Source organism: Triticum aestivum, chromosome 3D (genome assembly GCF_018294505.1).
Source record: "Triticum aestivum cultivar Chinese Spring chromosome 3D, IWGSC CS RefSeq v2.1, whole genome shotgun sequence".
In the NCBI taxonomy this organism is placed as follows: Eukaryota; Viridiplantae; Streptophyta; class Magnoliopsida; order Poales; family Poaceae; genus Triticum; species Triticum aestivum.
Window position 1 is genome coordinate 173,657,306 of NC_057802.1, and position 15,274 is coordinate 173,672,579.

Here is a 15,274-nt window from a genome sequence, read left to right on the forward strand (position 1 = left end):
AGCACGATCTCTAAGCGAAAAAGGAAATAGCTTCAATTTAACAATATCATTATCCACATCTTTCTTCTTTTGCATATCACACAAATCAACGAAGCTATTTAGATGGGTAGCGGCATGTTCACTAGGAAGGCCGGCGAATTGATCTTTCATGACAAGATTAAACAAAGAAGTATTGATTTCGCAAGATTCAGTATCGGTAAGAGGAGGAACCGGAGTGCTAAGAAAATCAGTGTTGTTGTTATTGGTGAAGTCACACAATTTAGTATTATCCCGAGCCATCGTGACAAGCAAGCAATCAAACACACGAGCAAACAAGAAGCAAGCGAAAAAGAGGCGAACGGAAAAGAGAGGGCGAATAAAACGGCAAGGGTGAAGTGGGGGAGAGGAAAACGAGAGGCAAATGGCAAATAATGTAATGCGGGAGATAAGGGTTTGTGATGGGTACTTGGTATGTTGACTTTTGCGTAGACTCCCCGGCAACGGCGCCAGAAATCCTTCTTGCAACCTCTTGAGCACCGCGTTGGTTTTCCCTTGAAGAGGAAAGGGTGATGCAGTAAAGCAGCGTAAGTATTTCCCTCAGTTTTTGAGACCAAGGTATCAATCCAGTAGGAGGACACGCACGAGTCCCTCGCACCTACACAAACAAATAAATCCTCGCAACCAACGCGATAAGGGGTTGTCAATCCCTACACGGTCACTTACGAGAGTGAGATCTGATAGATATGATAAGATAATATTTTTGGTATTTTTATGATAAAGATGCAAAGTAAAATAAAAGGCAACGGAAATAACTAAGTGTTGGAATATTAATATGATGGAAAATAGACCCGGGGGCCATAGGTTTCACTAGTGGCTTCTCTCGAGAGCATAAGTATCACGGTGGGTGAACAAATTACTGTTGAGCAATTGACAGAATTGAGCATAGTTATGAGAATATCTAGGTATGATCATGTATATAGGCATCACGTCCGAGACAAGGAGACCGACTCCTGCCCGCATCTACTACTATTACTCCACACATCGACCGCTATCCAGCATGCATCTAGAGTATTAAGTTCATAAGAACAGAGTAATGCCTTAAGCAAGATGACATGATGTAGAGGGATAAATTCATGCAATATGATATAAACCCCATCTTGTTATCCTCGATAGCAACAATACAATACATGCCTTGCTGCCCCTACTGTCACTGGGAAAGGACACCGCAAGATTGAACCCAAAGCTAAGCACTTCTCCCATTACAAGAAAGATCAATCTAGTAGGCCAAACCAAACTGATAATTCGAAGAGACTTGCAAAGATAATCAATCATACATAAAAGAATTCAGAAGATTCAAATATTGTTCATAGATAAACTTGATCATAAACCCACAATTCGTTGGTCTCAACAAACACACCACAAAACAAGATTACATCGAATAGATCTCCACGAGAGAGGGGGAGAACATTGTATTGAGATCCAAAAAGAGAGAAGACGCCATCTAGCTAATAACTATGGACCCGAAGGTTTGAGGTAAACTACTCACACATCATCGGAGAGGCTATGGTGTTGATGTAGAAGCCCTCCGTGATTGATGCCCCCTCCGGCGGAGCTCCGGAACAGGCCCCAAGATGGGATCTCGTGGGTACAGAAGGTTGCGGCGGTGGAATTAGGTTTTGGCTCTGTATCTGGTAGTTTGGGGGTACGTAGGTATATATAGGAGGAAGAAGTACGTTGGTGGAGCAACAGGTGGCCCACGAGGGTGGAGGGCGTGCCCAGGGGGGTAGGCGTGCCCCCCTACCTCGTGGCCTCCTGGTTGATGTCTTGACGTAGGGTCCAAGTCCTCTGGATCACGTTCGTTCCGAAAATCACGTTCCCGAATGTTTCATTACGTTTGGACTGCGTTTGATATTCTTTTTCTGCGAAACTCTGAAATAGGCAAAAAAACAACAATTCTAGGCTGGGCCTCCGGTTAATAGGTTAGTCCCAAAAATAATATAAAAGTGTATAATAAATCCCAATAATGTCCAAAACAGAATATAATATAGCATGGAACAATAAAAAAATTATAGATACGTTGAAGACGTATCAGTTGTTTCATGTGCGGGAAGACTGGACACTATGCCACTGAATGTCCTGAAGCAAAGAATTGAAACGGCAATGGAAGGTCTGGGAAGAAGCCCAACCCTTTCACCAGAGGTCAGGTGAATCACATCAATGTGGAGGAGGTTGAAGAACAGCCTGACAGAGTGATCGGTATGTTTTTGATTAAGTCATTTACCGCTCTTGTTTTTTTTGACACTGGTGCATCACATTCATACATATCAAGGGGATTTGTGTCCAAATTTAAGTTGCCAACCTTAGCCCTTAGGTCTCCCATGTTAGTAAGCTCACCAGGAGCAGAGTATATGGCCAGCCGATGGTGTGATCGGTTACCCCTAACCATTGGTAGCCATGTTTTCCCCTCAGACCTAATAATTTTGGAGTCACAAGGATTGGATATTATATTAGGCATGGATTGGTTACCGAAGTATGGAGGAAACATTGACTGTGCTAGTAAGTCCATTTTACTCACCACCCCGGAGGGAAAGAGGATCAACTATGTATCTAGGCATGCGCCAAGGAGGACCCAAGTAAATTCTCTCTCAGGAGTTGTTCAGGAAGAAGTACCTGTTGTGAAGGATTACCCGGATGTATTTCCAGAGGAACTACCAGGCATGCCGCCAGATCGAGACATGGAGTTTTTGATAGAGGTGTTGCCAGGCACCGGACCAATATCGAAGAGACCGTATCGGATGCCCACAAATGATCGGGAGGAAATTAAGAAGCAGATTAAGGAGTTATTGGAGAAAGGTTATATCCGACCAAGTTCATCACTGTGGGGATCCCCAGTGCTTTTAGTTGAGAAGAAGGTTGGATCTTTGAGAATGGTTGTTGATTATCAGGCTCTGAATGAAGTGACAATCAAGAACAAGTACCCACTACCGATGATCAATGATTTGTATGACTAGTTGCAAGGAGCTAAATATTCTCCAAGATCGATGTTCGATCAGGATACCACCATTTGAAGATCCGAGAATAGGATATACCTAAGACAGCTTTTACCCCAAGGTACGGGCTATATGAGTACACGGTCATGTCTTTTGGATTGACTAACGCCCCTGCCTATTTCATGAGCATGATGAACAAGGTGTTCTTGGAGTTTTTGGACAAGTTTGTTGTGGTATTCATTGATGATATTTTGGTATACTCGAAGAATGAAGAGGAACACAAGGAACACTTGCACTTAGTTCTTGAAAAGCTCAGGGAACATCAGTTATATGCCAAGTTCAGCAAGTGTGAGCTTTGGTTGAAGGAAGTTGGTTTTCTTGGACATGTTATATCAGGAGAAGGTATAGCAGTACACCCTACCAAGGTTCGGTCTGTCACTGAGTGGTTGGCACCCACCTCAGTAGGAGAGATCCGCAGTTTTTTGGGACTCGCAGGATATTACAGGAGGTTCATTGAGAATTTTTCCAAGATTGCGAAAGCCATGACAGAGTTGTTGAAGAAGGACACTAAGTTTAAATGGACCGAAGATTGTGAAGTCACTTTTCAGGAGTTTAAGAAACGTTTGGTTACAGCCCCATTGCTGATTCTTCCAGATATATGCAAGGATTTCCAAGTGTATTGCGATGCTTCTCGCTTAGGACTTGGAGGTGTACTGCAGGACGGAAGAGTTGTTTCATATGCTTCACATCAGCTTCGACCGCATGAGTTGAATTATGCCACACATGATTTGGAGTTAGCAGTTGTAGTGCATGCGCTCAAGACCTGGAGACATTTCCTTATTGGAAATCATTGTGATGTATACACGGATCATAAGAGTTTGAAGTATATTTTCACCCAGAAGGAGTTGAATCTCATGCAAAGGAGATGGTTGGAGCTAATAAAGGATTATGATATGAAGTTGCACTATCACCCAGGCAAGGCCAATGTTGTAGCAGATGCTTTGATCCGCAAGAGTTATGTCAATACCCTCGTAAGCGGAGGATTACCGCAGGAGTTAGTCGACGATCTCAAGGAACTTCGTTTGGAGATAGTTCCAAGAGGTTTTGTTGCAGCAATGGAGGTTCAGTCTACATTATTGGGAAAGATTCAAGAAGCTCAGAAGGATGACAAGGAAATTGCTGTGATAAAGGAGAAGATGAGCGAAGGAAAAGCCAAGGGTTTTCGTGAGGATGAGCACGAAACTTTGTGGTTTGAGGATCGTGTTTATGTGCCCAATAATGCAGAGATCAGGAAGTTAATACTTCAGGAAGCTCATGACTCGCCATAGTTGATTCACCCCGGAAACACCAAGATGTATTTGGATTTGAAGGAGCGTTTCTGGTGGACAAGTATGAAGAAGGATATTGCCGAGTAGTAGCGGTAGGTGATATATGTGAGAGAGTGAAGGCAGAACATCAGAAGCCAGCAGGATTACTACAGCCTATGCCGATACCCGAATGGAAGTGGGACAAGCTTGGCATGGATTTTATCACCGGATTACCCAGGACCCGATCGAGATATGATTATATCTGGGTAGTAGTTGATCGCTTGACCAAGGTAGCTCACTTTATCCCAGTGAAAACTACTTATACAAGCGTGAAGTTGGCCAAGATCTATATGAACAGGATCGTATGTCTGCATGGAGTCCCTAGGACCATCGTATTAGATAGAGGGACACAGTTTACCTCGAAGTTTTGGAATCAGCTGCACCAGACTTTGGCTACCAGGCTAGAGTTCAGTACAACCTTTCACCCGCAGACAAATGGACAGACCGAGAGAGTCAATCAGCTTCTAGAGGACATATTGAGAGCTTGGGTGCTAGATTATGGATCTAGTTGGGATGACAATTTGCCTTATGCAGAGTTCTCATATCACAATAGTTACCAGGCTAGTTTGAAGATGGCACCCTTCGAAGCTCTGTATGGAAGAAGGTGCAGGACACCGTTAATGTGGGATGAAGTCGGAGACCGTCAGTTGTTTGGACCAGATTTAATCAAGGAGTCTGAAGAGAAGGTTAAGTTGATTCGAGATAGACTGAAGGTAGCTCAGTCCAGGCAGAAGAGTTATGCCGACACCAAACGCAAGGAGGTAGTCTATGAAATCGGAGACAGAGCATATCTTCGTGTGTCACCTCTTCGAGGAGTTAAATGCTTTGGAGTTAAGGGAAAGTTAGCCCCGAGATTTGTAGGACCATATCGAGTATTGGAGCGTATGGGAGAAGTTGCGTACAAGTTGGAGCTACCCGAAGGTTTGTCAGGAGTTCATGATGTGTTTCACGTTTCCCAGTTGAAGAAGTGCCATGCTGAGATGGTCGATATTCCTCTAAGAGATACAGTGCCCCTGGAAGTAATTCAGTTGGAGAGTGATCTGACCTACGAGGAGAAACCAGTCAAGATCCTTGAGTTTGCCAACCGAGTTACCCGCAGCAAAGTTATCAAGTTTTGCAAAGTTCAGTGGAGCCACCATACCGAGGAAGAAGCCACCTGGGAGCGAGAAGAAGACCTACGGAAAGACCACCCGCACCTATTTTCTAGCCAACCCGAATATCGGGGGCGAGATTCATCTTAAGGGGGTAGGTTTGTAACATTCCAATTTTCAATTTGGATGTTATACATAGGTCATCATATGCATATCATATTTTATTTGCATTTTGTTGGTGATCCTAGAAATCTTAAGCAACTCAAGGACCCAAGGAGAGAGTTGGAGGTTTCACATATTTTCATATTTGAATTTTCTCAAATTTGAAAAGAGGATCAATTTGGTTTTAATATTTTCTCTCCAAATATTTCTAATATTAAAAATAAAAGAGAGAAGATAATATGACTTCTCCAAAAGAGAGGAATAATGGAGGAGAAATTTTGAAATCAAATTTATATTTTATTTGAATTTTATTTGCTATTCTATTTGAATTAGAAAAATATGCATTTTTGAAAATTGCATTTTTAGGCCACAAAAATGTTCACTTTGTTCTAAATATGAGGTTTAGACGGTGAAAATTGTTTCTGGTATTTTTAGGATTTTATTTATATTATATTAGGATTTATCTTCGGGCGGAATTTTATTTAAAAAAACTTTTCCCGCCCGACTGGGCCGAAGCCCAGCCGAGCAGGCCGGCCAGCCAGGCGCCGCCGCCTCGTTCTCCGACTCAGGACGGAGTCATGAGCCTCCCCGCCGCCGCCGCCGTGTCCCACCCGGACACGCGCCGTGCCCCTCCCGCAAGACGAAGCCCCGCCGTGCCCTTTAAAAGCCGCCCACCCCACCGCCTCCTCCTCCACCTCGCCCCACCGCAGCCGCAGCTCGCGCCGCGGCCGCTCGCTACCGCTGCTGCGCCACCGCTCGCCGCCGTCGCTCGCGCCGCCGCCGCTCGCCGCCGGAGCCACCATTGACCGCCGCCTCCCACCGGTTTTTTCGCTGGTTTTAGGTATAAAACCTAGATCAGTTTTTTTAGGTTTTTGCCAGTTTACTTTTGGTTCAACGGTTTAGATCGGTTTTTTTCGAGTTCGCTAATTAGCGAAGGTTCGTTCGAACGTCGCGAACGTATTCGTTCGTTTGTCCCCGATAGCGAACGTTCGTTCGATAGGCTTTTCTTTTTTTTATTTTCGGCCAGTGACCTATCCGCGATTATTTTTTATCGCAGATTAGCCCCTGATCTTCAAACCCTCGCAACTTTTTGCTCGCTTGTCCAAATCCAGTGAAACCAATGCCAAAATCTTTGTCTCGAACCCCTCTTTCCAGATAATCAAATTGAATATGGTTTTGACAATTTAAAATTTGGTTTCAAGCAGATTTGAATTCGAACTTCTTTTGATCGTAGTTTGAGTTTAGTTGCTCCAATTCGATTGATTCTTTTTGTGAATCGAAGCTCTTTAGTTGAACTTTCAGTTTGGATCTTTTATTTGAGTTTTACCCGTGAATCTATGCTTGAGTGCTTATGTATGTTATTGTTTGTTTACGATAGAGTTTCTGGAGTGAGAAGCGTGCTACTACGTGTCACAATGGTTTTCAGATCGTCACAAGGCAAGTAATATCTTGATCATACCCCTTTATTACCCAGTTTTTATGCATTAGTTTTGAATCCTCAAACATTGCATGGTTAGGACTTGAATACTTGTGGGTTTTGGGAAGTAGTTGATGAGGTAGATCCTATTGTCTTTAATTCAAACCCTGGGAGTTACTTCTACGTTATGCTTATATTGCTATGCTATGCTCGTAGACGTGGTTTGGGTTTGAGTGATCCATGACAGATGTGAGAGTTTTAATTAATGGCTAAACATAAGGTGGCTACTTTAATACACATCTGGCTGGATTGGTTGAGGCACCCTGGAGCACCCAGTGGTTGTCTGGGCACCTGGAGCAATCCAGCGTTGTCCTGGGATATCCCAGAGCACCCGTGTGATCATCCTATGGAATGCCCCCCAGGCTCAAAGGGATCATAAGATTATTCATGCTGGAAACTTCCGTGTGCAGCCACAAGCCATTATGGGCTCTGGCATAGTTGAGTATGTTGTGTGACCTCTTTCAGTGGTAGACTAGCAGATGTAGGGGATGTAGGTGGTACTGTTTACCCAGAGTAAAGAGTTAATGCTTTTGAAAGACTCTGTCTCGATCATCCGTTTCTGAAAGACCATGTAGTGCGAGAAATCCAACGGAGGAGATCAAATCTTGTGGGGAAAAGTGTGCAAACCTCTGCAGAGTGTACAAACTAATCATGGTTAGCCGTGTCCCCGGTCATGGACATCTTGAGTATCTGGTACTTGAATTATTGATTTGATCTCACCACTCTATTAATTAATTTGTTGGGTTGATGATTTATTAATTGGGATTGAGTTGGAGGAACCTTGTCAATGTTTTCAACAAACTTTGTAGTTAAATAAAATCTATTCCTTTATTGTAGGGATAAACTAGCTTTCTGCAAATTAACCATAGAGCCTCCACCAGCCAAATATGCATATAGTTATAGTTGCTCATGTTCATTGCTCTATAGTGTTAGTTTGCCAGCATATTCCATGTGCTGACCCGTTTTCGAGCTGTAACTTATTATGTTGCAGACTTTTCAGACGAAGAGTAAGGTGCGCTAGGTCGTTGTCGTCCACTCGGCTATGCCGTTGGAGTTGATGGACTCATTTACCTTCGAAGCTTCCGCTGTTATCTTATTTAGATGGCCTTCAGCCATATTATTGTAATAAGTTCTCTTTTGAGACATTCGGTGTAATAAGTGTGTGATTGAACTCTATTATAAATCCTTCAAGTACTGTGTGTGTCAGCATTACCTATCCAGGGATGACACTTATACACAGAGATTTGACCCTCTAAGGTCGGATCACTACATTTGACGACCCCCAAGTCATCATCCGGAATGAGGGAACTCAATACTCTGATGTTCTAATGAATCATGCATACATTAACATCTCTGTGTTATGTACTATAAACTTGTGACGAAATGATCTCTTATTATAACAGTCAATTTGGGTTAGTTCAACACAAGTGTTCTTCTAACGCTGCATCCTCAAAGTTGCTGGCATCCTTGTGACACTAACTCATCCCCATGATCAGGAAAATGAAACCATCATGCAACACTTGAGCTAGAATTAGAGGCGAGACTAAGAATCTATTTTATGGTTTATTATTCCAGACATGCATATGAGTTTTTCTCTGCGCTCTTGGTTATGCAGACTCGAAAACCATTGAAATTATAACATAGAGCATAAACATCAATTACAAACTTGGAAATAAATAATAATATTTATTATTGTGTCTAGGGAATAATTTCCAACAAGGACAGTGGACATCCCTAGATACATCATTTACCATTTCCTTGCCAACCCATTCCCCTGGCGATCACCAGTGTGTCCATAGCCCTCCGTGTATGCGTCGATGATGGGAGGGGCATTGTCGGCATCGTCGGGGCCGTCAGAGTAGTCGGTGCCTTTCTCGGAAAAGAAGGAGATGATGCCATCCATACAAAGGATGACTTGTGCTTGCTGCTTCACGAGCCGGGGTCCGCCCTCTCCACGTGATTCACACTATGAATGCTCGATGCCAAAATAGAGCGATGCAACGTTCTTGCGGTGAAAGAACCGTGCATCTGTCTCCGCTGTGGTCAACAACGGACAGAGGACCACCGCGAGGAGCTGGTGCTCTGGATCTACCAGCTCGGCTACACGGGAGCGGACGAAGGAAGTTACCTCCACCGTCACTGCCCTCTCCTTGCCCACGACCTCTCGTGGTGTGCAACGCTTGCCTTCAATTGGGCATTTGCATCCACGGCACCGGCGCCACAGGCACACGACCCATCAGTGGCCTATAAGGGAAGGGAGAGGAGCGGTTGAATAGGGACGCGTGGGGCGGCGCTGAACGTAAAAGCGCACAGAGCACGATGGACCAACGTCAACGTCCACACCGCGTTGCTGGGTAGGAGGGGACTACGTGTAGGAGGAGGATCCATCCCTATCCACCACGACTGTTGCTGCGCAATGCGGAGGGTGAGCTCCTCCTCGTCCTTCTCCTCATGCAGTAATGACTCCCCATTGATGGGGTCCTTACCGCCGGATCCTCTGTCGGAGTTCGACATGGAGGGGGCGAGAAGGGTGTCAGTGTCAAAACCGGCGGATCTCGGGTAGGGGGTCCCGAACTATGCGTCTAAGGTTGATGGTAACAGGAGACAGGGGACACGATGTTTACCCAGGTTCGGGCCCTCTCTATGCAGGTAATACCCTACTTCCTGCTTGATTGATCTTGATGGATATGAGTATTACAAGAGTTGATCTACCACGAGATCGTAATGGCTAAACCCTAGAAGTCTAGCCTGTATGACTATGGTAATGAGTATGTCCCCTTTCCGGACTAAGTGCTCCGGTTTATATAGGCACTGGGAGGATCTAGGGTTACACAAGGTCGGTTACAAAGGAAAGGAATCTATATATTCGGTCGCCAAGCTTGCCTTCCACGCCAAGGAGAGACCTATCCGGACATGGGTGCAGTCTTCGGTCTTTGTATCTTCACAGCCCATCAGTCCGGCCCATGGCTAACAGGCCGGATGCCCGAGGACCCCTTAGTCCAGGACTCCCTCAGTAGCCCCTGAACCTGGCTTATATGACAAGGTATCCGGCGCGTAGATCTGTCTTCGGCATTGCAAGGCGGGTTCCTCCTTCCGAACTCCAAAATAGTCTTCGGATGTATCGATGTGTCCGGATCTGTAACACACACACCACACACAAACGCAGAGAGAATATAATTTTACACGAGTCCAATCTGCTGACAACTTTTTGTAACATGACATCATGTCTGTCCGGTCGTAATTTCGAACCGCTTTTCGTCTGCCGCTCCACGTTCTGAGACGCGGTTGTCATTGGCACGTCTTGTCAAAGCAGAGATCGTGTCCCCTTATTGCGGGATTCTCATCAATACAGGCGTGGGTAACCCAACCGTGTCATTTTACACAACCCTTGGGAATAGGCGAGTTTTAGGGCGAGTGGGGAGGCGCTTGACATTCGCGGCCTTTATATGGGGATACAGATTCGTCCTCATTCACCCACGCCTTCTCCTTCCTCTGCCCATCCATTCTTGAGCTCCAGTTCCCAAGCTCTAGCTTTCCCCGCCCGAGAAAGCACTCCAACCATGTCCAAATCCGGAGCTGGAGGCAAGTGGATGGCCTCCTCCGTTAGGAAGAGAGATATCGAGGAGCTCCGAGAGGCCGGATACCTGGCCAAGGAGATCATTCACCGACTCCCGGCCAACGACAGATCATCCCTACCCCCGAGCCTCATGAAAGGGTGGTGTTCCTCGCGCATTTCGTTCGTGGGCCGGGATTCCATCTCCACCCGTTTGTCCGCGGTCTGATGTTTTACTATGGGCTAGACTTCCATGATCTAGCCCCCAACTTCATCCTCAACATCTCGGCATTTATAGTCATGTGCGAGGCCTTTCTCCGCATCGCACCTCACTTCGGCCTGTGGCTGAAGACCTTCAATGTGAAGCCGAAGGTGGTGAGCGGTCAACAAGAAGAGTGCGGAGGTGCCATGGTGGGCAAGATGCCCAATGTCACCTGGCTCAAAGGCTCCTTTGTGGAGACGGTGAAGGGGTGGCAGTCGGGGTGGTTCTACATCACCGAGCCGCGCAATACGAACTGGGCGGCAGCCCCCGAATTCCGATCCGGAGTTCTGATGCGGCTCACCTCCTGGCAAGAGAAGGGCCTAACCTGGGGTTCTTCGAACGAGCTGACTGGGCTCCAGACGTGCATCCAGAACATGATGACCAAGAAGATCAAACTTGTCAACGTGATCCAGGTTATGCTCATTCGCCGGATCCTTCCGTGCCAACGCCGGACATGCTATTTGTGGGAGTTTGATCCGGCCAAGCACCAGACGCTGCTAGAGCAATTCGGCACGACGCACAAAGATATCTGGAAAGTGCTCTTCAAGGCCGGTGAGACACCACCGCCTACGACCGAGGATCGTGGGCTTAGCTTAAAGCACCAGGCTAATTCGGTAAGCTCTTTCATGTTGTCAAGGTATAACCTTTTACTGGCATATTTTGAGAAGGGGTCTAAGCCTTCCTATTAATTTCTTTTAGGCCTGGACCTACATAGCAGGGCGGATTAATTGTTCGGCTCCACTACCCGAAGATGAAGAAACCCCACTCCTGACGAAGATGCTGTTTCCGGCGCCTTATGATGTGCCGGAGAAGAAGGCCAAGAAGAAGGCCAAAGGGACCAGGAGTGGCCTTCGCCGAAAGGGTGCTTCGGACATGTCGTCCGAAGACGAGACTAACTCTTCGGCCGCTGAAGACGACGGCGAGGAGGAGGAAGAAAGCGGCTCCCCCCCGAGGGGAGAAGGAATAAAAGGGGGCGCCACAAATCTGGAGGCGAAGGCGCCCAAGAGGAGGAAGGGCTCCCTTGCGGATAACTCTGCGTGGGATGTCGATAGCAGTCCGGAGCGAATGCCCCAGACCAAGCCTCGGGCCGCCTCGTAAGTACCCCAAATCTTATGCACATCAGATGCCTAGCCTTTCCACTTTGTAATATTAATATGTTTAAATTATGCCATTGCAGTCCGGCCTGCAATAGCTACCCGCGATCCTCGACAGAGGGTTCGCTAGACTCAAAGCAGATGGCTAGCATGTCACCGCCGACTGCTCACTCTGTCTCGCCCAAGAGTGATGACGAGGTGGTGTCCCAAAGGACCGTCCCAGGCCGGGGGAGGTTCTAGAGATCGTCAGGGTGGCGTCCAAGGATGACTCCTCGGCCGCCAGACACATGGGGGAAAAAGCCCCCATGGGGACTGGTGATGGGGGCCGAGTTCCATTCGGCCTCAGCCGGATGCCATTCCGGAGACCTACACGGCTCCGGAGTCCAGCGAACGGCCTTCCCCGAAAGGAGGAGGTGTGCCTGTTCCGCCGGTGACCTCTGTCCAACCAGAGGCACCGGATAATCTCCTGGAAGCGCTGCGAGGTGCTTCCATTGTGGATGAACACCGTGTCCTTATGGACACGGTGATCGAAAAGGTTCAGTCCGCTAAAAGCAGACTGATCGAAGCCTATGCTAGCCTTTTAACAGGCTTTGAGGTAAGTAATGTAATTGTAGAAAGAATTAGACAGTAGCCCCTGATGCTCTGTTCGGTGTTTCTGAAAGAAAAAGCCGAACAGAGGATCAAAATAATTTTTGAAGGAGTCTAACATAAGATGTCTATGTGAATAAGCAGGCGTCGCTGCTGGCTGCTGCCGCTCATACTGCTGAGGTATCTGGCCTGAAGCAGAGCCTGGAGCGGGCCGAAGAAGAGCTCGGCCTCATGAAGAAGCAGCTGGAGGACAGCCAAGGTATGCAGTAACCTGCGCGTATATTTAGGAAGGATGAATGTTTCGTGCTGACTAAAAGTGTCATGCACTTTGTTAGGGGCCACGACTGAGGTGGGGGCCCTCAATAAGGCATTAGCCGAGGCCGAGGAGAAAGCGGCCAAGGAGCACGCTGCACGCGAGAAGAACGAGGCCCGGGTCGGCTAGGTCCAGCAAGAGCTCCAGGACGCCGTCAAGAAGTACGAGTCCTTGGAGCGTGATTCTAAGACACAAGCGTCCAAACTTGCGAACGCCCGCCAGAGCGCACAAGAGGCTCGAGCCGAGGCCCAGAGCGTCCTTCAGGAAATCCAGGCGGCCAAGAAGATCGCGGCGGGTAAGGCTTTCATTATGCGAAGCAAGTCTGTGAAGGAAATGTTCCTTTTACTTACCTGAATTTGGAGCTCTCCATGGACGTTTACGGATTTGCCGCGCAACGTATCAGATGCTGCCGAGTTCTATCAAGCCGAAGAAGGGAGTTCTACGGAGAAGCTGTTCTGGTCTCAATATCTTGGACCAGAACATCAGGTGCCCTTCAGCAACCAGCTGAAACAGCTGGTCGAGCTGCACAAGGCGGCCGAGCTGGCCATGAAGGACTTGATAGTCCAACTATGGCCTGCCACGCCGATACCAGCAGCTACTTCGGACTTGTGAAGCGGCTTGTTAGTGCCTGCCCACGGCTTGAGGTCATAAAGCGGTCGGTCTGTATAGAAGGTGCACGGATGGCCTTTGCCCGCGTGAAGACGCACTAGGCGAAGATGGATGCCAAGAAGCTGATGACCGAGGGGCTGCCTGAGGGCAAGGAGCATCGTCGACCCGAGTTATATTTTGATGGTGTCCTGGAGGGATCCCGCCTTGTGGCAGAGCAATGTTCAAAGGATGTTATATTCCCATGAAAACATTCGTATTACTCGGTCCTGTAATATGAAACAATGATGTTATGTAATATAATGCTTGTGACTTTAAAATTTTACCTCCTGTGCGGCCGTTTATGAAATCTAAGGGTTGGCCAGTCGTCGGCTTCTGCCCCCATGTAGATAGTACGAGGGTGTTCGGGATAAATCTAAACACTCTTTACTCCACATTTTGGTCCTTAAAGGAGGTGTTTAGCGCAACAAACTAGGCAATCAGACTATACGACCTTTATCGCCCTCACTTAGCCATAGGAGTTTGACAATGATAATTTTGGCGCAGCCCCTGGTATTCGGAAGACCGAACTTGGGGCGTTATACCCACCTGATCGGATAAAAACCGATTCATCGAATAAAGCGAAAAAAATCTCTAAGTATTTGAAACCTCTCGAACAGCTGACCAGCTCTCGCTGCATCATGACAGTCAGTTTTCGGCTTTCTCTACTGAGGTGCTCGTCCGGAAGAACCGGGACACAATCGCAGTAGTTCTCCCTTTACTACCCTAGCTGATATAGCGGAACGTAAGATAGTAAGCACAGGAGCCGGGCAACCCAACTATTGACCAAAGACATGATTCGGAGTCGATGCATACGATGCTATAAGTTCGGGGTGCCAAATTGTACTAAAAAAGGTGTTCGGACTTTATTGCCGTACTGCGGGGGCGTGAAAGCCCCTGGTGAAGTAAAGCGTACTCGAGTGTACGGGCGCAATGAGTAATAAATACCAAAAAAGAAAAATCAGGTAATAAGCTAACGCTACCATTTATTTTCCATTGTAATGTGATTAATACGTCGAGGTGTATTTGTACAAGTAATGCAATAAGAGAGTAAGGCTATTTAACATGCCATGACCAAGAGCGAGCCGCGTGCGGGTATGTAAAACAGGTATAGCAATCGTTAACGGAGACCACCTGGGGATTCCCTTGTACGTCAAAGCTCCTTGCCTCCTTGGTGCGTCCGATGATCGGGTTACCAGAAAAAGCCTCGAGAAGAGAGAAACCCGAAAGGAAAAGTGAAGGTGTGCGAACCCAGTGTCAGTCGAGCCGCACTGTGGATCGCAAGCTAGCTATGCTTCTGTCAATGCCCATGGGATTTTGAGTGCGTAGTTATGTACGCGCGGTACGAATGCCGCTATTTGATCGGGACTGGGACGGAGGCCAAATTGCTAACTAAGCTCTTGACGAGTCGGGCTGTCTCGCTGCAGAATAGTTCGGACTCTTTTAATGGTGTCCGGGTGTAACGCCCGGATAATCATGCTACAGTAATCTCACGTTAATGATGCCACGTCACCACGGTTACTGTTGTTAACCTCGCGATGATTCGAAACCGTTTCAAAATTTAAATTCAAATTAATGTCAATAATAAAAGTTTTCAAAAATTTAAACAAAAATGTTCGGTGGGTGCCAGATATTGCACTGATAATTATTGTGGAGAAAACATATTTTTAGAAAATGCCTAACTATTTTAAAATGATGTAAAACAGAAAAGAAAATAAATAAAAAGAAAAGAAAATGCAACAGAGAAAACAAA